The sequence below is a fragment of the Macaca fascicularis genome, chromosome 14 (genome assembly GCF_037993035.2).
Source record: "Macaca fascicularis isolate 582-1 chromosome 14, T2T-MFA8v1.1".
Taxonomy (NCBI): domain Eukaryota; kingdom Metazoa; phylum Chordata; class Mammalia; order Primates; family Cercopithecidae; genus Macaca; species Macaca fascicularis.
In genome coordinates, this window is record NC_088388.1 from 25,585,950 (window position 1) to 25,608,731 (window position 22,782).

The window sequence follows — 22,782 nt, forward strand, 5'->3', positions numbered from 1 at the left end:
CATTTAGGCCATTTACATTTAATGTTAGTATTGAAATGTGAGGTACTGTTGCACTCATCGTGTTCTTTGTTGCCTGTGTACTTTGTTTTTTGGTTTTTTTTCTTTTGCTTTTTAGCTTGTATTTTTGTTTTATAGGCAAATGGTAATGGTGAATTCTTTCAGCATTTGTTTGTCTGAAAATAACTGTATCTTTCCTTCATGCATGATGCTTTTGCTGGTGATGCTTAGTTTTGCTGGATACAAACTTCTTGGCTGATAGTTGTTTTGTTTGAGAAGGGTGAAGATAGGACCCCAATCCCTTCTAGCTTGTAGGATTTATGCTGAGAAATATGCTGTTTATCTGATAGGTTTTCCTTTATTGGTTAGCTCGTACTTCTATGTCACAGCTCTTAAGATTCTTTCCTTCATCTCCACTTTGGGTAACCTGATGACATTGTGCCTAGGCAAAGATATTTTTGCAATGAATTTCCCAAGTGTTCTTTGTGCTTCTTGTATTTGGATGTCCAGTTCTCTAGCTAGGCCAGGGAGGTTTTCCTCGACTATTTCCCCAAATACGTTTTCCAAGCTTTTAGAATTCTCTTCTTCCTCAGGAACACTGATTATTCTTAGGTTTTGTTGTTTAACATAATCCCAGTCTTCTTGGAAGCTTTATTCCTTTTTTCTTATTCTTTTTTCTTTTCAATTCTATTGCTGAGAATTTCCAGAGCATTTTTCATTTCTAAAAGTGTGTCCAAAGATTCCTGAATTTTTTATTGTGTTTTTTCTTTAAGGTATCTATTTCATTGAATATTTCTCCCTTCAATTCTTGTACCATTCTTTGGATTTCCTTGCATTGGGCTCCATCTTTCTCTGGTCCCTCCCTGATTAGCTTAATAACTAACCTCCTGAATTCCTTTTCAGGTAAATCAGGGATTTTTACTGGTTTGGATGCATTGCTGGTGAACTAGTCTGATTTTCAGGGAGTGTTGAAGAGCCTTGTTTTGTCCTATTACCAGGGTTGGTTTTCTGGCTCCTTCTTATTTGGGTAAGCTCTGTCAAAGAGAAGATCTAAGGCTGAAGGCTGTTATTCAGATTCTTTTGTCCCATGGGGTGTTCCCTTTATATAGTACTCTCCCCCTTTTCCTATGGATGTGGCTTCCTGTGAGCCAAACTGCAGTGGTTGTTGTCTCTCTTCTGGGTCTAGCCACCCAGCAAGTCTGCCCAGCTCCAGGCTGGTACTGGGAGTTGTCTGCACAAAGTCCTGTGATGTGAACTGTCTATGGGTCTCTCAGTTGTGGATACCAGCACCTGTTCTGTTGGAGGTGGCAGAGGATTCAATGGACTCTGTGAGGGTCCTTAGCTTTGGTGGTTTAATGCTTTATTTTTGTGCTCATTGGCCTCCTGCCAGGAGGTGGTGCTTTCCAGAAAGCATCAGCTGTAGTAGTGTGGAGAGGGACAGGTGGTGGGCAGGGCCCTAGAACTCCCAATATAATATGCCCTTTGTTATCTGCTGTGAGGGTGGATAGGGAAGGACCATCAGGTAGGGGCGGGACTAGGCATGTCTGGGCTCAGACTCTCCTTGGGCGTGTCTTGCTGTGGCTGCTTTGGGGGTGGGGGTGAGATTCCCAGGTCACTGGAGTTGTGTACCTAGGAGGATTATGGATGCCTCTGCTGAGTCCTGCAGGTTGTTAGGGAAGTGGGGGAAAGCTGTCAATCACAGGCCTCACCCAGCTCCCACACAAACCAAAGGGCCGGTCTCACTCCCACCGTGCCCCGCAACAGCCCTGAGTGTTTCCACTCGGAGGGCGAGAGGGTCTTGCAAATTTTCTGGAGGCTATCTGCCTTCTAGGTCCAAAAGAAAAGGGCTTTAGTTCTTCCCCTGCCTGTGAAGTCTGCATGCCAGATTTGTGCCCGCCCTCGAGTTCTGACCAAGAGACTTCTTGCCCCCTTCAAATAATAACAAAGTTCTTCTAGGGAATTCTTTCTCCCTGTGGAGTTGTACCTCCTGTCACCCTCCCAATGGATTCCCGTGATGCCAGGCAGGAATGGGCTGCTTGAGGACCCAGCGAGCTCCCAGGGCCTTTCTGCTATTTCCCCTGCCCCTGTATTTCATTTGGCTCTCTAACTTGACTGAGCTCCAGGTAAAGTCGGAAACTTCTCCCGCAAACAGACCTTCAGCTTCTCCAGCGGGGGTGTGTGTTTGGAGAGGAGGGTCTCCCTTTCCTGCTTCCACAGATGGGGCACTCACAGTATTTGGGGTGTCTCCCAGGTCCTGCAGGAGCAGTCCATTCCCTTCAGAGGGTCTGTGCTTCCTCTTGGGATTGCCAATTTGTTTTTACAGTCCATCTGGAGCTCAAATTCACAGTGCAAGCCTCTGGATGCTGCTCTGTCTGAGCTTCAATCTAGTCCTGCTTGCCATCCACCATGATCCTCTCCATCACGATAACTGTAAATTTTGAAGCTGAAATTATTCTGAAAAATTTAGTTTACTTAAAAATAAGCTTGGCAGGCACTTACTAGAAATAAATAGTTGTAGACTTTCTGGAGTATCTTCTGGGAACAGCAATTAGGAATAGCCTAATGTCAGAAAATAATGACAGAGATTTCATGTTGCCTTGTTTCTTCCCCAGAATCCAAAAGTAGAGGCTTCTAGCTATATTTTATTATAATGGTTTTCTCAATGTGAAAATTTGGCCTTCATCAAGGAGACTTCACTTTATAAACTGTAGCACAACTGTAGCACATTTCCATTTCTTGTCTCTACCTTCCGTGAACTACTTTAGAACAATTTAAGCCTGAGTTCTTAATCAGAATTTCATACTAGCAAGGGAGAAACATTATACTTGACTTGAAATTATAATTTCTTGAAAAGATATAACTATGAGAATTGGTATTATTTTGATGATACAAATTTCTTTGTGTATCCAGAAGAGGTATCTGAACTAGAAAAACAGTCTAGAAAATCTAGTTCTATAGAGGCTTATGTACTGGGTGTATGCATGCCACTGAGATAAGAATTGCTGTATAAATGGGCTCTGAAACTTTGTTAGTCCTGTTTTCAAAGAGTTTTCAATCACCTTGATCTAAAGAAAATGCAAAAATCCCTGACATTTCAGAGTCTGTTGTCTGGGTTGTGGTTTGGATGCCTCAGGAAATTTCATGGGAGTGGGAAAGAATTAGAACAGCCTTGTTTTAAAGCAAAATTTGTCATTGGACAGGGAAACCTCTTGGGGAAAAGTTAGAGAAGGCACAACATGCCATAAGAACTGGAAAGAGAACTAGATTAACAGAGAAGATAATATTTTCAAAGGTCTAAGAATAGCTAGGGAGGTGGAGGTGATCCCTTGACACAAATACTCTTGCAGGCATATGGAGCATGGCAGTGAGGAGTTCAGGAGCAGACGACATTTAGGTAGTTGCATTGGTAGTTGGCAGATGGCATTTTTTTCTTTTTATTTCTCTCACCACCACCCCCATATATAATCCCTAAGCAAATCTTACTCTACCTCCATAACAAATTCTTAATCTTCTACTTCTATTTCTACTGCTGCCACCAAAGATCAAACCATCTCTCTCATGTATCACTGATCTACGACTGCTCCCTTCAATTAGTTCTCATACATGGCCAGAATGGTAGATTGAAAGTCTAAATCAGGCTGGGCATGGTGGCTCATGCCTATACTAGTACATTGGGAGGCTGAGGCAAGAGGATTTCTTGAGCCTTAGGAGTTTGAGACCAGCCTGGACAAAATGACGAGACCAGGTATCTACAAAAATTAAAAATTAAAAATTAAAAAAAAATTAGCCAGTCATGGTGGTGTGTGCCTGTTATCCCAACTACTCAGGATACTAAACCCAGGAGTTTGAGGCTGCAGTAAGCTATGTTCATGCTACTGCAATATAGCTTGGGCAATAGAGCAAGAACATGTCTCTTTTAAAGAAATAAGTCTAAATCAAATTATTATTTTCCAGTGTAAAATTATCTATGAACTTTTCATTGCATATAGAATACAAATAAATTGCTTTACCTGGCCTGCAAGGCCTAGCTCTCTGAAGTATGTTGAATGGTTTTACAGAAAAAAATCTACATACTAACCCCCAGAAGCCAGATGTGACCTTATTTGGAAAAAACAGTCTTTGTGTACATAATTAAATTAAGGATCTTGAAATTAGATCATCCTGGATTATCCAGGTGGACCCCAAATACAATGACAAATGTCCTCATAGAGACACACAGAGGAGAGACACAGGGAGAAGAGAAGAAGGGCCATTTAGGAGTTGAGGAAGAGAATGGAGTCATGTAGCCACAAGCTAAGGAAGACCTAGAGCCACCAAAGTTGGAAGAGGCAAGGAAGAATTCTCCCCTAGGGCTTTTGAAAGGAGTACAGCCCTGACAGCATCTCAGTTTCAGACTTCCAGCTTCCAGAACTGCCGAATGATGCATTTCTGTTGTTTTATATCATCAAGTTTGTGGTAACGTGGCAACCACAGGAAACTAATACTTTCGCCAGTCACATCTCTAACTCTTTTGCTTGCCCCTGTTACATCTACTAGACTGGCCTCTTTCTTTCCCTTATTATTCTTTAAGTACAATATACTCCTTAAAAGTTGAGGACTTTATGTTACCTATTCTCTCTTCCTGGAATATTTTTCTCCCAGATGTTTTTATATCGAAGTTCTTTCTTGTCATTCTTGAATTTACACATCTCTTTTTCAGAGGGGCCTTACCAGACCACCAATTTAAAGTTTTCTCTCAAACTATCCCTGCTTGCAGATAACATGATCCTGTGTCTGGAAAATCCCATAGTCTTAGCCCCAAAGCTCTTTAAGTTAATAAACAACTTCAGCAAAGTCTCAGGATACAAAATTAACATACAGAAATCACTAACATTCCTATACACCAACAACAGTCAAGCCAAGAGCCAAATCAGGATCACAATCCCATTCACAATTACCACTAAAAGAATAAAACACCAGGAATACAGCTAACCAGGGAGGTGAAAGATCTCTACAATGGGAACTACAAAACACTGCTCAATGAAATCAGAGATGACATATACAAATGGAAAAACATTCCATGTTCATGAACAGGAAGAATCGTTATTGTTAAAATGGCTATACTGCCAAAGACAACTTATAGATTAAATGATACTTGATTAAACAGTCAATGACATTCTTCACAGAGCTAGAAAAGATTATTTTGAAATTCATGTGGAACCCCTGTCCCCCAACCCCCACAAAAAGCCCAAGTAGCCAAGGCATTTAAAGAACAAAGCTGGATGCATCACACTACCCAACTTCAAACTATACTACAGGGCTTCAGTAACCAAAATAGCATGGTACTGGTACAAAAACAGACATATTAATGGAACAGAATAGAGAAGCCAGAAGTAATGCTGCACTCCTATAACTATTTGATCTTTGACAAAGTTCACAACAACAAACAATGTGGAAAGGACTCCCTATTCAATAAATAATGCTGGGGTAACTGGCTAGCCGTATGCAAAAGATTGAAACTGGACCCCTTCCTTACACCATATACAAAAATTAACTCAAGATGGATTAAAGACTTAAATGTAAAACACAAAACTATAAAAACTCTGGAAGACAATCTAAGCAATACCATTCTGGCCATAGGAACAGGCAAGGATTTAATGATGAAGACACCAAAAGCAGTTGCAACAAAAGCAAAGATTGACAAATGGGATCTAATTAAAATAACGATCTTCTGCACAGCAAAAGAAACTACCAACAGAATAAATAGACAACCCACAGAATGGAAGAAAATATTTACAAACTATGCATCTGACAAAGGTCTAATATCCAGCATCTATAAGGAACTTAAACCAATTTATAAGAAAATAACAAAGAACTCCACTGAAAAGTGAGCAAAGGACATCAACAGACACTTTTTAAAAAGACATACATGTGGCCAACAAGCATATGACAAAAAGCTCAACACCACTGATCATTTGAGAAACGAAAATCAAAACCACAGTGAGATACCATCTGACACCAGTCAGAATGGCTGTTATTAAAAAGTCAAAAATGACAGATGCCAGTGAGGCTGTGAAGAATAAGGAATGCTTATATATCGTTAGTGGGAGTGTAAATTAGCTCAACTATTGTAGAAAACAGCATGCCAATTCCTCAGAGACCTAAAGTCAGAAACACCATTTGACCCAGCACTGCCATTACTGGATATATACCCAAAAGAATATAAATCATTCTGCCATAAAGACACATGCACTTTGTATGTTCATTGCAGCACTGTTCGCAATAGCAAAGACATGGAATCAACCTAAATGCCTATCAACAGTAGATTGGATAAAGAAAATGTGGTACATATATACCATAGAATACTATGCAGCCATAAGAAGGAATGAGATCATGTCTTTTGCATGGACCTGGGTGAAGCTGGAGGCCATTATTCTTAGCAAAGTAGCACAAGAACAGAAAATCAAATATTGCATGTTCTCACTTAAAAGTGGGAGCTAAATGATGAGAACACATGGACAGATAGAGGGGAACAATACACACTGGGGCCTATCAGGGGGTAGAGGGTGGGAGGAGGGAGAGGATCAAGAAAAATAACTAATGAATACTAGGCTAAACACCTGGGTGATGAAATAATCTGTACAGCAACCCCCATGACACAAGTTTACCTATATAACAAACTTGCACATGTACCCCAAACTTAAAATAAAAGTTACATAAAAAGGAAAAGAAAAAATAAAGTTTCCTCCAATCATTCTGTTTTTTAGTTATTTTCTTTTCATCTCAACAATTATGTCAACCTCACCTTTTTAAAAATTATTTATTATCTGTCTAACTTACAAAAAGTCACCCCCATGAAGTGAGAGGTGTTCACTATCTGATTCATTGCAGAATCCCCAGTGTCTAGAACAGTCTCTGCTATTAAGTAGGATATTAATTAATGTGGTATAAGAAAAAAAATTTAGAAGAAAGGCTATCAGTGCTGGAGGCAGTTATGGTGATAAGGTTGGAATCTAGAAATTTGAGCAGCAAGCTAGATTCTTAGTTTTTGAGGAACTGGGAGATTGGATATGTTATAATAAAAAGACCTAGATTTACGCGACAGGACAGGGATCCTATAAGAGATCTGAAATAAATATGGAGGTGTGGTCTTGGGACCAAATTGGAAAAATTTCCCAAAGTCGTATAGGGTACGGAGTAGAACTTTTGAAGTCTAAGATCAGTAATGATGTCATGAGGCTGTGTTAGAGTTAGGCCTAACAAGATGGCCAGGATTTGTTCTACCTGCAAGTGGAGGTCAGTACCCACTATTAAATGGAGAGAAGGGCTAATGAAGTTGGGAAAAACTCAGACACTCACAACATGAGACAGAAGCTACAGTTCCCAACTGCTTTGGTAAAGAGAACACTTGGCTTTCTGATCATCTAGACATAACCATTTTCTAGTGGATGAAATCTAGGAGACTAGGTCCTTCCCAACAGGACCCACTTTAAGTAAAGTTTAAGTTTGAAAGCAATGACTTCATCTGATCCTGTGTGCTCTCAGTGGTGCTATACCACTGCAACGTAGAAAGTGCTATACCCAATGCCAGGCTGACACAGAGTTCCCACAGTATCTAGCTACCAGTGTTGAGCAGGAAGTCCATCCCTCATGGTGTCATTATTCAACGTTTTGTGCCTTGTCTACCTTATTGTCAGTTTAAGAAGCTTAATGAGGATGTCCTAGTCCAACTCAGAAATTAAGGAAAGCATACCATCGGAGGATAAGGAATGTTGTTTTAGAATCATGTAAACCAGGAGGACTATTTGTAGATGACTGGAAGGTCTTAGAAACCATTCCGTCAGGAACACCGTTTTCGTGATTTTCTTCAGGTTGGAGAGTGTCTTTATGCAGCATCCTTCGGGGCTCTTTGTGACTATTTTCTAAGTTAGTTTAATGACAACAGAGGCATGTGGATATTGTATTTTAAGGCTTACGGCCATTTTTGAGTTCCTATAGACAGGGTCTGTTGAGGCATCCCCTCACAGGGTACAGCTTGTCTCATAGAAGTTATTTCAGCATTTTTCACTCTCTCTGACTTTCCCCTAGCTTTGCTTTTGTTATTGTTAGGTGTATGTTTTGAAAATGACAAACAATCAGGTTGAGGAAAAGGTCTATAGTGTGTTTGTGTCTGTGGGCGTAAATGTGGAATAAATATATATAATGCACAGTGGCTGATATTTTGTGTCATTTATCTTCACTTGTGAAAAGAGATGGGATAAGTCACTGATGACTGTTCCAGTCCTGATCCATCCTTCATCACTACACTCATGAAGATAAATGCCACATTTCAGGAGAGCACAGCTATCATGTGTCCTTTCAGACTGGAGAGTCAGATCGGTTAGAGCAAGAGGTCAATCAGGTGCTGTTACTTAAAAATCAAGGACATTTTATATGTACCATCTCCTACCCCATATACCTTGCTCTCTCCTATTAAACTAGGGTACTTCTAGCAGCCAGAGAGATGATTTGGTAGCCTTTATAATTTCATCTATGTCTACAGATATGCATTTAATTTAAACAATCCATTTCCTGGTATATGCCCAGCATAGAGCTTTGCAGTGACAATGCACTGATTAAAAGAATATCCTCCTGGTCCTTATACTGATAAATATCAAAATGAAGCAAACACCATGGAAAAAATAATAATAAAATGTTTTTATTTTTTTTCTGTGAGCAAGTTAAGTGAGAAAGGAGTAAGTGAGAACTGTTGAGAAGTGGTAGTATTTAAACTGCTATATTAGAGAAAACAGTATGGACACTTTATCTTTCCGTATTGTACAAATGGCAGCATGACTGGATTTTAAGCTATGGTAAGGCAAATGGATGAATTCTCTGCTCTAGCTTGTAGACCCTGTTATAGGTAATCAATAGATAAGACCCCTTTATAACTCAGTAACTGAATGAACTGTTCCGGTTTTAATTTTAATTACCCATTCACAAATTGAATGTTTGAGGTTAGAAGAATTTACTTTGAAATAAAAATATTGGCTTTTTCCCCCTTGGTTGGGACATAAAAATTTATGTAACTAGACATAAGCCAAAAAGGATTTCCACAGATCCTAGAAATTTGATTGGCCAACTGGGCATTTCTAAAATCATTATTTCTCTTTGGAAACTATTGTTTTGAACCACATAAAACTGTTGATAGTCACCAGTTTTTGACCTAGGAGATGACAATTTGATGAGATTCTCTATAATCATGCTAATTGATTATATAGTTTAAATTTTGGGATATGCTTTAGTTGCTTTTTTCTATATGTAAGCTTATTTCACCAAATAAACTATTTCATTATCTTATTCAAGAAACATTTATTGAACACATATTACACAGCAGTTACTGCGGTGTATGCATGCCCATGGAACGGACTATGTTGGCTGTCCCAGTGGGGCATGCAGTCTAATGAGTCAGAAAGACACATAAGCAAGCAAGTACGAGATAGAAAAGCAGCACACTGGTTGATAGTTGATCAATAAATGTTCTTTCCCTTCTTCTCACATTGGACATAGAAGTGCAATGTGTTAAAGGAACACAGAAGAATGAGTCTCTATAAATTTAAACAACCTGGAAGGATTCATTGCAGAAAATACCTCCTGTTTACCTTGTGTTAAAAGACTGTGTAATAGGCAGATAACTAGCCTAAGGCTTCAAATATTTGACTTCTTATATTAACTCATCACATATTAGGGCTTTTTTTAAACCTTAACAACATTATTTAACTTTCTTATACTTTAACTTTCTTAACTGCAAAATGAAAATTATAATCTCGTTTGCCTTCCTCCTATATTTGTTGAGGGTCAGATAGGATAATACACATGAAATAATTTTTCAAATTATAATTTATAATATTAACAAAAAATACAATCTTCATCATCATCTTTCTTATTACCAGTCTTGTTTTCAACAAGACCTTTCAACAAAGTGCTATGTAAAAGATCAAGGAGGATAATCACCTTGATTTGTATTTTCCCAAGTCCAGGCTTAATACTACATTCGTGGATAAGTACCACATTTGGCCTTAAATAATCATTTTAGAAAAGTAGATGAGTTGTTTAGCCATTTGTAAGTGTTGCGAGCAGTGCTCAATAAATAATGAATGAAGAGTCTGCTGGTAGCAGATGGATAATTATGTTCAGCATTTTTTTAATGAAGGAGAATTTAGAAAAATACCTACAATTCAAAGAAATTAACTCTCAGATAATAATAATTTCCATTATTAGAGAATGTATGACATGCCAGGCTTGTTGATTTATGGGTATCATCTCATTTCAAGTTTAGAACAACCTTTTGAAGTTGACTCTATTATGATCACTCTAATTTTACAGATGAGGGAATTGAAACCCAAAAATTTATATAACTTCCCGCAAGTCACAAAATGACTATCTCTGATGATAGAATTTATGAACTTAACTGCTGTACTTTTTACAGCTCTGATCTAGCTATCGTTACCACCCCCATGTTTGTACTCTCCTTCCTACTTAGTAATCCCCATTTTCTCCAGAAAAGCCCTCAAGGAAGGCACTCATCTCTCTGAGCTTTAGTTTCCTCGCCTATAAAATCGGGCTACTTTTGGAGATTCATCAATAAACAAATCATATAAACTCCATATCCTGGGAACTCATATTCTAGTTGGAGGAGACAGAAAATAAATATGTACATGTTATCTCTACTTTTGAGATGTTTTATCAACAGAAATGAAACAGAATAAGGGAACAGAGAATGACGAGGGGACAAGGGTGGTTATGTTTTAAGCAGCATAACCAGGGAAGACCTCTCTGAGCAAGTTTAGCAGAGCCCTGAAGGAAGTGAAGAAGCAAAGTATACAGGTATTTGCATGAAAGGTGGCACTATTGTCATGGAGTGCAGGCAAAGGTATAGGTCTGTCTGGGTGAAGGGCATTCCAGGCAGACGAACAGCATGTGCAGGGTTCCTGAGAAAGCACTATGCTTGGTGTGCAGGAGAAACAATCAGGAGCCAGTGTGGTGGTCAGAGTGGAGTGAATATGAGTGATAGTTGTAGGAAAATGAGATCAAACAAGCAGGAGAGATGCAGGGAAAAAAAAATGAATGGCCATTAGGACTTTAATATTACTCTGAGTGTTGTGAGAAGCATTGAGAAGGAATATGATCTGACTTTAATTCAAATAGGATCCCTCCACTGTGTGGAGAAATTAGAAGCAGGAAACTCAGATATTGGACAAGGCTATGGAATACTCCAGTTATCCAGATAGAAATTGGACCAAGACAAAGCAATAGATGTGTTTGGAGAAAAAACCAGAATACTGCTACACAGAATTTCCAATACATGGGTGATAGGATATAAAGGTGATAAGGTATAGAGGTGATACAATCCAAAAAGAGAGGGTATGAGACCAAAAAAAAAGTTTCAAGGTAGACATTGGCCTGAGCTACTAGAAAAATCATTCCTGAAATGGTGCTTGGCACACAGTAAGAGCTTAAAATGTTTAGTTGTATGAATGAATGAATGCAACTGCCATTAGAAAAAGTCTTTGTCGGGTTAAATCAAAATGAAGAGTTTGACTGTAGACAGGTTGATTTTTGAATCCTCCATGTGGAGGTCTTGAATAAGCAGTAGTACATACAAGTCTGCGAGTCTGCTGGAGATTTAAGTTTGGCGGTCTTCAGTTTATAGATGGTGTTTAAAAGCATTATATGATCACCTAGAGAGTGCATATAGATAAATAAGAGGTCCACTGATTTGAGACCTGGGGCACTCCAAGGTTCATTGGCCTGTGAGACAAGACACAACTAGCAGTGGATGTTGAGCAGAGTTATCACTGAGGCAAGAGGAGAAGCAAGGGAGTTGTTTCATAGGAGCCAAGTGAAAAAGGTGTTTCATAAAGGACAGAGTGATCATTATGTCAAACATTAATAATTTTTGCCTAATATGAAAATTGAGAACTGTCTATTTGATTTAGCAATAAACATGTTTTCACCTCCCACCTTTTCTTTGCCTCTCTAACGCACTAATTGTTACCTATGGCCTTCCTCTAAAGTTATAAATCTCAGGCACTTTACATTCCAATTCATATTTCATATATCCTGTTGAAGAGTAGTTAATACTTCTTGAAACCATGAGATATGGGAAAACATTTTATAAGATTGAGATTTTTTTTCTCTCTCTTTTTTTTTTTTTTTTGGAATCTCACTGTGTCACCCAGACTGGAGTGCAGTGGCATGATCTTGGCTCTCTGCCACCTCCACCTACCAAGTCCAAGCCGTTCTCCTGCCTCAGCCTCCCAAGTAGCTGGGAATACAGGCGGTGCCACCATTCTGGCTGATTTTTGTATTTTTAATGGAGACAGGGTTTCACCATGTTGACCAGGCTGGTCTTGAACTCCTGACATCAGGTAATCCACCCACCTCGGCCTCCCAGAGTGCTGGGATTACAGGTGTGAGCCACTGCGCCTGGCTGAGTTATCCATTTATTTTAAACCTATGGACAGAAAATCCACAGATCATCTCTAAAATAAATTTTGATCATATTCAGTTTTACTTATATAATAATAACATTCATTAGTGATATATTGCTATGACATTCAAAAAGCATTTTTATTTACCTTGTCTGTTCCAAACAAAATCATCTAATACAGTAAAATGCCCAGCTGTGAAGCTTACACCATCAGATTATACCACCTGCTAACAACTTTTTGTTGGAGTCAGCCATAGCCGTGGGCTTCACTCCTCCTTGTCCCTTGAAGATTTTAACATCTGCCTCCCTGTTGTTCTCTCCATACTAACACTTGATAGGCTTCTTGGTGATTTTAATATCCATGTCAGTCCCTTGATCTTGATTACTAATTGTGAGGGATCTTTCTATCTGCAGTTGCTCTGGGTCTCCTCCTTGTACAGTCCATACCAACTATATTTCCAATGTTGGATGACCTGCATTTGTTGGAATTACAGAAAGTTTCTTTTACTTCATCATACTTTGTAAAATGTGAGCTCTATCTCTTAGGATCCCTTTGCTTTAAGTACTGTACATTCCCTCAGTCTCAGATTCTAATTTTTATTCTGCCAGTGCTACAGGAGTAGTGGGGTGAGATGAGAGATGTATAGGGCAAGGAAATATTTTATATCTTTCTTGTTTGGGGATGTGGTGTTGGTGGTGGGCAATCCCAAATAGAGTTTGCAGCAGATGCCTGTGTCAAACTCTTAACATCCCATTTGACTTTAATAATTGAGTTTTCTATTTAACTGTTTCCTATCCATCATTATAATGCATTATCTGATTTAATCTTATGATGCGGTTCTGATCAGGACACTAGATCAAAGAGAAAATGTGCCTTACTTAAGGTCATGTATCTAATAAGTCAGAACCAAGTATAGACTACATTTCTTCTGAATCCAAATGCATTTTTTTATTGGCATTACAAAATGTATTGTTCAAAATGGCCAGTAGTTAAGAGAGTTGCTTTGGCTTTCTGCCCAGGATAGTGTTAAAATACAGTGGCAATTCAATAAATGTCATCAGTGGTGTCTGTGGTAGTGGTTGTGGTGGTGGCAGATCAAGAATTGTCCTGAATTATTCTAATGGATGCTTTTATTTTCTTTTTCTTTCTTTTTTTTTTTTTTTTTAGATTGGCAAACGCACTGCCTATTTACAGCATAGAGACCCCAGTGGAGAGCTAGGTGGGTGATGATTCATACTAAATCTTTCCCACAGTATGCTGAACACTACAACTACAGCTAATATGAAGTGACTCATTAAACACTGTCAAATCTGATAATGGCAATGACTGGTTTTGCTAGCACGAGTGATTTGTGGGAAGTCCAGCTACTGCAAACCACTACTGAATTTCAAAAACAAAGCTGCAATATAGTAGAAAAGACATATCCACTGAGTCATATTTGCAAATTTCTTGTGTTTCTCTTTGCCACTTTAGAAACAGCCTCATGTTCCCTGCTTGACTCGAGAGATGACTTTCCTTGGGATTCACTTATCTGGTGAGTGGTTCCTCATTCAGTCATATTTTATGGGCTAAATATTTTATAAGAGTATTAGTGGCTTATGGACAGAACTGGAAATGTGGTTCTCCCGTGGCAATATTTCTGAAGCTCCCGCTTTACACCACCATCCACCAGCAAACCATCCCATACACATAAACCTATATACCTTGTGTAGCATAGTTCCCATGAGCGGTAGTCCTACCTGCAGAGAGATAAGATGGGGAGGTAGCAGGAGGTAGGAACACTGACTCTTTGCTCTATGATTTATTGTATCGTCATTAAATTGTAATCTCCTTGAAGGCAGGATTCTAACTTATTTAGCTACTTAGTACCTATGAGCCGTAGTTGTCCCTTTATAAATATTTGACAAAATTAATGCACTTCCTTCCAAAAACTTTATTATTATTAATGCAGGAACTGGAGTTTAACCTTCTTGTCTCCCTTGTCCCTGGTACAGTGACTGACACATAATAGGAGGAAAACTACATGTTTGTCTAATGAAAAAACAAAGGTGCAAATGAGCACATCAATTAGATGGTTTCCTGCAGCCAAATTAATACCTAAGCAAGTGATTTTCAACCATCAGACACAGAACAGTGATGGCTTCACATCATGTTTCTTCAGACCCCCAGGAGTAATGCCCTAAAAGTAGTTGTTTATTTTGGAAGGCAAAAGCTAATCTGAAGCTATTTTCTTTTTATATTCCAATACCTATAAAACAGAAAAACACCAGAGACCTATTCATTGCTCACAAATGATCTATGGGGCAATAATGTGCTTGTTTTCCCAGCTGTGCTGCACTTTGGTGCTATCTTGGGTTTAATTGAAAATATGCTGTGACCTTGGTTTTGTTCACTGGGCATGTGGGGGTAGAATTGGCATGAGGCCTCTGACGAATTCCCTTTTAATGAATGTCATTTGACTAATTTGGGGTTCGCCTGAAGGAAATAGTGTGTGAAGTCCCATAAAAAAAAAAAAAAAAAAAAAAAAGATGAGTTTTATTCGCATGCAATGCACATGGAGTTAATGATTTAAAAAAAGAAATCGACTTTTTATTTTGCCATACGTATTTGTTGAATTCTAAATGCTATCAGTATGATAATAGTATTGTCCCTAACCGTCTCATGTTTCATCATAATTAAATAAACAGCTTGTGAATTGCAGTCCAAAAAATGTCTGTGTTCCACTCCTAACTTAAGGGGTTTCCATAGAAACTGTGAGCAGCAAGTTTAACTGACATTTATTGGACTTGAGGCTATATGCAGTATTGATAGCTCACTGTTTTCTCTCTAGTATTCTGTGTATGGGTCTTCTTTTCTTCCTTTAACCCTCCGAAACTATTTTCCCCTCAGTTCTCGCCTCCTCCTCTTCTTCCTCCCTCTCTTTCTCTTATTAGCAATGAGGAAGTAATTTGGACTTAGTTAGATTTAACAAATGCAATAATACTCAAATGGGCTCTGATACTTAAGTGTAATTGTGTTATTAGCTGGAAATGTTTTTCTTCAAAAATGAAAGAATTGGGAGTGAAGTTTACTAAGATAGCACACATTGGTAAGAAGGAACTCTTGGCTGTCACTCGAAAGTTTGTAGTCTGTGTATCATAATCCACATTCATATCCAGCTGTGGCTTGCTCTTTATTTATTCAACCCAGACTGATATTTCTCCCGAGTCCTTATTTTCCTCCCGGAGAATAAAAACTGTGTGGTGATCATCATTCAAGAGAAAGTAAGAATTTACTTAGGAAAGATAAAATGTACTATATATTGAGTACCTACTGTGCAACATATATTTTGCTATGTACTTTTACTGATGTTTTCTAGTTAACCCTACAAAATTCACTGCCAGATAGCTTGTGGAAGGAAAATGAATCTGGAGCCGGCAGTTCAAGTTCCGGCCCCACCACAGAGTGACTGTAAAACCTTAAACATGGTACTTTAATGCTTTGTCTTGGTTGCTCAAAGACAAAATTGATAGGAGCACTTCTAAGCCATGAGGTTTGGTTAGGATTAGATGTGAGACTACAGCTAGTACATCATAGTAGTAGTGCTAGTCTTCATCCCTTTAGAAATGAGGAAAACGAGTTGCCAAAAGAATATGTCATTCAGCTTGGACAACAGAGCAAGACCCCATCTCTATAACAAATTTTAAAAGCAACCAGGTGTCGTAGCATGCACCTGTAGTCCAGCTACTTTGAAGGGAGGCTGAGGTAGGAGGATCACTTGAGCCCAGAAGTTCAAGGTTACAGTGAGCTATGATCGCACTATTGCACTCTAGCCTGAGTGGCAGGCAAGACTCTGTCTCTGAAAAAAAAAAAGAAAAAAAAAAAAAAGGCACTTATCCAAATTTACATAGCTAGCAGAAGATATGTCTACACAGTACAGTGGCTAAAAGGAGGTGGATTTGGACAGTACTAATTGTGTGATCTGGGTTAGGTGACAAACTTACAGAGCATCTGGCTCCTAATGTTTTTCATGGGGTTGTTGTGAGAATTAAATAAAACTGTGTATGTAAGTTAGTGCCTGTCATGGAAAGCACACCTTGTTTTTTGATCTCTTTGTCTCCTTTCCTCCCGTCACTTTTCTGATTTGTTTTGGTTTTGTGTGAATTCAAAGTTTGAAAATGATTGATCCTCAAAGTCTATCTAATACTTATAGTTTAAAGTGATCTTACAATTCATAAACTATCTCAAGTTATCCTGATAACAATGAGAAAGGAAAGACAGATGCTACCACACACGTTTTATAGGTTAGGAAAAAGGAGAGATCTTTAATATAGTGAATGAAGAAGCTGAGGTTTTACCTAATTCCCCAGGGTCCTTTATATAATTAAAATTTCCAACTCCATTGTTCTTAATTTGGATCCTATATTCACAGCTTTTAAGGCTAAAACCCTATAGATATTAACTCCTCTTTCTAATGAATTTGAGAGGAAGACACTTTTGGTCAAGAAGAAGGAAAGGGCTGGGCGCGGTGGCTCACGCCTGTAATCCCAGCACTTTGGGAGGCCGAGGCGGGCGGATCACAAGGTCAGGAGATCGAGACCACGGTGAAACCCCGTCTCTACTAAAAATACAAAAAATTAGCCGGGCGCGGTTGTGGGCGCCTGTAGTCCCAGCTACTCGGGAGGCTGAGGCAGGAGAATGGCGTGAACCCGGGAGGCGGAGCTTGCAGTGAGCCGAGATCGCGCCACTGCACTCCAGCCTGGGCGACAGAGCGAGACTCCGTCTCAAAAAAAAAAAAAAAAAAAAAAAAAAAAGAAGAAGGAAAGGAGGCAAGGAGAGGGTAGTCTCTTGCAATCCTGTTTCCAGGTCATTCTTCTTGGATCTGAAGATCCAAAAATTACATGTGGAAATATAATTCTCAATTTCAGGGATAAATGAGGCAATTACTTTGTGCGACAATATGCCTATGTTGCTGGCTGGAGAAAAGGGGTGAAGTGAAGAGAAAAAGCAAAAAAATAAAAATAAAAATCCAGATATAAATCAGAGATGTTGATTGATACATGGTGAATTCATTACTAGGTTACTAGGAAGAGAAAGTGTGAGAGTGCAGCTTGGACAAGAGTCTGATAGGATATGATTACTGGTAAAAGTGATAGTTCCTCTTCTCACATACACACACACACACACACACACACACACATGCCCATGTGCATACATAGTTGTACAGGTTTAATCAAAATAAACACTTCTTTAAATCATAATTTTGTTGTTTCAAAGAGCTCATATTGGAGATAAAAATGGTAGCTCTATCTTTTTTTGTTGTTGTATGCTTTTACTTGCCTTATTATTAGAATATTGATTCTCAACAAAAGCAAAACCAAAAACAAAACAAAAAGAATATTGATTCCATGTTATCTTTGGAAGAACCTTAAGCTACTGTGTCCATTTGGGGAGTGCTAGTTCAGTTAAAACTAAGTAATATAATCTCTAAAGCCAATTATCCTGCCACACAGAAATAGCAATATGTCAAGTGTACTGAAAGTGCGATCAAGTAATGGTGCTGCAGGCAAGCCCTCTGTTCTGGAACTCCCACTTTTCCCCAGGTTCCTCCATAAGTTATATGATGCATGGCAACATTAAAAATTGGTGAAGCTGAATTTCTTAACTAGTTCTTAGATGAAAGTTAATTACAAATAGAAGTTTTAGTATTTTTCCTCCATGCACTCACAGGTCATCTTGGTAGCCTTGGGATTGAAGAGAGTAGGTAAGAAAAGTCTCTCTGGATGGGCCGGGCATGGTGGCTCATGCCTGTAATCCCAGCACTTCCGGAGGCTGAGGCGGACAGGTCACGAGGTCAGGAGATCAAGACCCACCTGGCTAACACAGTGAAACCCCATGTCTACTAAAAATACAAAAAAAAAAAAAAAAGCCCAGCATGGTGGCAGGCACCTGTAGTCCCAGCTACTCGGGAGGCTGAGGCAGGAGAATGGCGTGAACCCAGGAGGCGGAGCTTGCAGTGAGCTGAGATCTCACCACCGCACTCCAGCCTGGGCAACAGAGCGAGACACCGTCTCAAAAAAAGAAAAAAGAAAGAAAGAAAGAAAAGAAAAGTCTCTGGATGGATGCTGTAGCAGCCTTTTTTTTTTTTTTTTTTTTTTTTTTAAGGGACCAGGTGGTAAATATTTTAGGCTTTGCAAGCCATATAGTTTATCATAACCATTCAGTTCTGCCCTTCACTGTAAAAGCAGCCATAGACAATGCTTACATGCATGGGTGTGGAAGTCTGCTAATAAAACTTTACTTACAAAAACTGGGGTGGTGAGCCCAATTTTGCCTATGGGCAGTCATTTCCAAACCATTCATCTTAGAGTTTTGCTTACATCTCCATCCCCCTTCTAGTTCTGCTCACATGTCAGGTGCAGCTTAAAAAATGGGACTAAGAAATGTAAGAATGACACCTATATCATAATTTAACCTAATTTTGTGGATTGTACTTTGTACACACTGATTTCTTATTAAAGTTTATTTTTGTGGTATGCCTTTGACATAGAAAGAAAACATATTCTGTCCTCACTTTACAGATGGGTACAGAAAGTTTAAGTAACTTGCATTATTATCACTCAACATCTCTGATATCCATATTAGAATCTGTCAGCCCTGTGCTTTTTCAATTGGATTATTCTTTTAAAAATGCATCCTTTCAAGGATGAAAACATGGTGGGAAAAATAACTAAAAAGTAATTTTAGCCATCCAAATCAAGGAAACATAGTTCATAATGGCTTAAATAGGAGCATGCACAGGCTTCCCTACTTTCTGATCCCATTATGATACCATAAGGACCCAGTTCTTTATTGCTTTTCATGTATAGCTCTATTTTTTTCCCATGAAATATTTTTGCAAATGATGCCTTGCAGGCAAAGTGAATACAGAAAAATACAGGGAGTTTTTACTTTCCGTGGTACTGTGTTAACTGAAGCTCATTCATTCTGGAATTGAATCCTAGTTTTGCAAGGTTCCATGGTAACTAAGAACAAATATAGGAATTGTGCAAAAAAAGAAAACTTGGTTTCAATATTCACAACCTATGGTTAACACAGCATGGAGCAAAATGAGGAACTGCCTTAAGTAAATAAATAACTACGAATCTAATTTTCAAATGTCTGCATTTGCTGAATAATTCCCTTTTGCGGTCATTAGGAAGAAACAAAAAAATCACTGATTCCAGTCATTTCCATTATCTGACATGTCATCACCAAGGTTTCCTCATTATGCAATGTTAACAGTGTTGAGGTTACTTTAAACCAGTTTCCATTTCCAATTAGGAGGCCATCCCTGCTATCTGCATTCTGATTAAATGACGTTGCCTGGAAATCACAGAAAGAGTCTACTCTGTTTCCTCCCCTTGCTCAGATCTCATAAACACAGGCTCAATTAAAGAGAGTTTCCTTATCAGGTTTTTGTGGGTCATTTTGGTGAATTTATTAAACTCTTCAGTCATGCTGAAAACTGGAAAGCAGTGGGTCTGAGATATTCAGGGGGAACCACTAGATTTGTAGGACTTACTTCAAAGTTGTAGGGACTATAAAATATACAGAAATCAGAGCAAGCCACAGGTGAAGAATCGTGGGATCTGGTAAATATATATATAAAGAGTATCACATATTAAAGATTCCAGAACAGAGATGGAAAAATCATGATGTTATTTCAGCTTATATTTTAGGTAAAAGTCAAAGCCTAACCCAGGTCATCATTATTTTATAGTTTGATGATTGAAATAATCTATTTCACTCTGTTCTATTCATATTCCATACCACTGCAGACTTGCTTTTCCTTAAATACTCTTCCCACTGTCCTTTTCCCTTCTAGTTTTGCCTGTGGGCAGTAGTTTCCAAACCATTCATCTTCGAGTTTTGCTTATATCTCCATTACCTTTCTAGTTCTACTCACATGTCAGAAAGAAAAATCAAGTCCCTACCATCTATCCATGAGTTCATATCAAATCTCAATTCCTTGTCTATTTTTTATATCCTGGTGTTATTTCATTTATTCTACTTACTACTCCACTGCCTATGTCGTGTTTACTTTCATATATATTCCCTACCCAACTTGTGCCTATTTTCAAACAAATTCTTTCTCTTTTCTTGATTATTATTATTATTTAGAGATAGTGTCTTGCTATGTTGCACAGGCTGAGCTCAGATTCCTAGGCTCAAGTGAACCTTCTGCTTCGGCCTCCCAAGTAGCTGGGACTACAGGCACGTGCCACCATACCTGGTTCTTTCTCTTTTTTCTCTCTTTCTGCTCTGTTAGTGCATGTTCCTTATTGTGTGCTGCTATAATACGTAATTCTAACGAATAGAGAATAGAATTTCTCTAGTACTTTCTGCTGCATTATAATTCCCTGCGTACTCACCTGTGAATCATACTGCACTGTGAGATTCTTGATGAGAGACACTTGGCCCTAAGTGTCAAGAAGTGAGCATTGTGCTTGAAATTTGGTAGGCACTCAAAAAACATTATTGAAGGAAAGTGCCTGTTTCTTTCTTTTCTCTCTTGAAATGCTAGACCTTTTGCTTATTCAAATCTACATATCCCCTAGATCCACTGTCCACATACGTTTCACTGATTGCTCAAGCCTCACTGGTTCTTTCTGAACACCCAGAATACTTACAAGGATCTACGCAATCATAGACACTCCCTCAGTGGAGCATGTTGGCATTGGTTTATGACTATTGTTTATACTGGGCTTGTCTCAGTACCCTATTACAAATGATCAATGATGACAAGTTACTGAATTGGAGTTCCCTGTTAAATATAGCATTAGAGAGTATACCTAGAATCATATATTATTATAGCTGAAATGACTTTAGACATTCTCTTTCCCCACACCCTACTATAAAATGAATTCCAGACATCTTTAGTGCTTTGCCTGGGGTTATAAATATGTTTTTGGTTACTCTGTAGGAAATTGGGGTTTCGTACTATTTAATAATGAACAAGGAAGTAAGTACTTGGTAAAACGTTGGAATGTGCTTTTTAAATCTGAATGACTCTATGTACATGATATTTATTCTCTTCGAATTGCCTTGCATGGTAATTTAAATTGCATTGCTCATTATAAAAATCCATATGCCTTTTGGGTGCTATTGTTGGTTTGTTTGTTTTCAACCTATAAAGGCATTGGTGACCTTAGCACAGGGCATTTTCTAAGGATTAATGAGAAGTTGGGGGTTAATGACTATCAACTCCTCCCAGCCAGTCATCAATCCAAAGGAAGCCTGGGAAGCAAGGCTATTAACCGCATTACCAACTTTCTGAAATCACATCCTTCTCTGCCTGCCTTGCCAAGGACTTAGGTTTCAGATGGGCTTGTTAGATCTTTTTTCAAAACCACTTCTTTAGTTACTTGCTTTGTCATTAACCTAGATGAAAACAAAATATATATGGAAAATAATTTTCTACATATTTTGATTAAACATAATTTGAAATACTCAGCCCTTTTTATATGCTTTTCTCTCCCATATATTTTTCAAACTGAAAGTCTAGAGCAAATCAGCCTATTGTGCATCCCAAGAAGCCAAAACATATGACCTGTTTCTGCAGTTTACCCTCTCTCCAACGCAGATTTGTTTATTGAGGGAGGATCCTTATTAGGGTTTTGGTTATATTTGTTTTAATAGAATATTATTGTTTCATATTTATTTCTTTTATAAGGTTGTTTTTCCACTAATATTCATAAGTACGGTGTTTTCTCCTTTGGCATCAGCCATGGTCACCCAAAACACCCTAAGAGATAAACATCAATGCATGAGCTAATGCATTACTACATTTTCCTTTGAGGAATAAACTATAGGAAAATGAAAGAAGATTCTGGAACAGAGAAGTTCCCATTTCTGCTCTGTTGAGGGAGCACAGGACCTTATTTTATCATTCTGCATCCTGATTCATACATTGCCACCAAATCCTTAAAGAAATGACATGGAGTGACAAAATGTCACTTGTGTACTAGTGTTTAAGCTGTTTGGCAAAGATTGCTGTCACCAGGGTAGACTGCATCCCAAGACCCTTCCCAACGGGCATTTGTTTTGAGGAATTTACTCAAGACCTGGGATTTTACTCTCAGAAATTTGATTTTGGTAGCTCATTATGAGAAGGTTGTAAATGTACTTGCTGAACACGTAAGAAATTGATGTATAGAGCGGAATGCCAATTCACTAATTTATAGCTAGAACTCTAACAGACCTTCCAAGCACTTCAGTCTATCAGTTATTTTGTATGGAACTTAAACTTTTTTGGAGTCATAAATCTCTTTGAGAGTATGATGTTAAGACTAATGAATAATCTTTCTATAAA

The 22,782-nt window shown here is 38.5% G+C and overlaps 1 protein-coding gene across 39 annotated transcripts in view; it reads left to right on the forward strand.

Annotated features, from left to right (window-relative positions):
• LRRC4C (leucine rich repeat containing 4C) overlaps positions 1-22,782 on the forward strand; it is a 1,324,460-nt gene that overhangs the window by 1,283,865 nt on the left and 17,813 nt on the right. For 21 of the 39 annotated variants that reach the window (XM_074013927.1, XM_074013917.1, XM_074013915.1 and 18 more), the window contains 2 exons: positions 13,617-13,668; positions 13,923-13,983. The exons of 4 other annotated variants lie outside the window; for them this stretch is intronic. The gene's annotated coding sequence lies outside the window, so the exon portion shown is untranslated. The remainder of the gene's footprint in view (positions 1-13,616; positions 13,669-13,922; positions 13,984-22,782) is intronic. 14 more of the 39 variants (XM_074013921.1, XM_074013919.1, XM_074013923.1 and 11 more) reach the window with 1 other exon arrangement.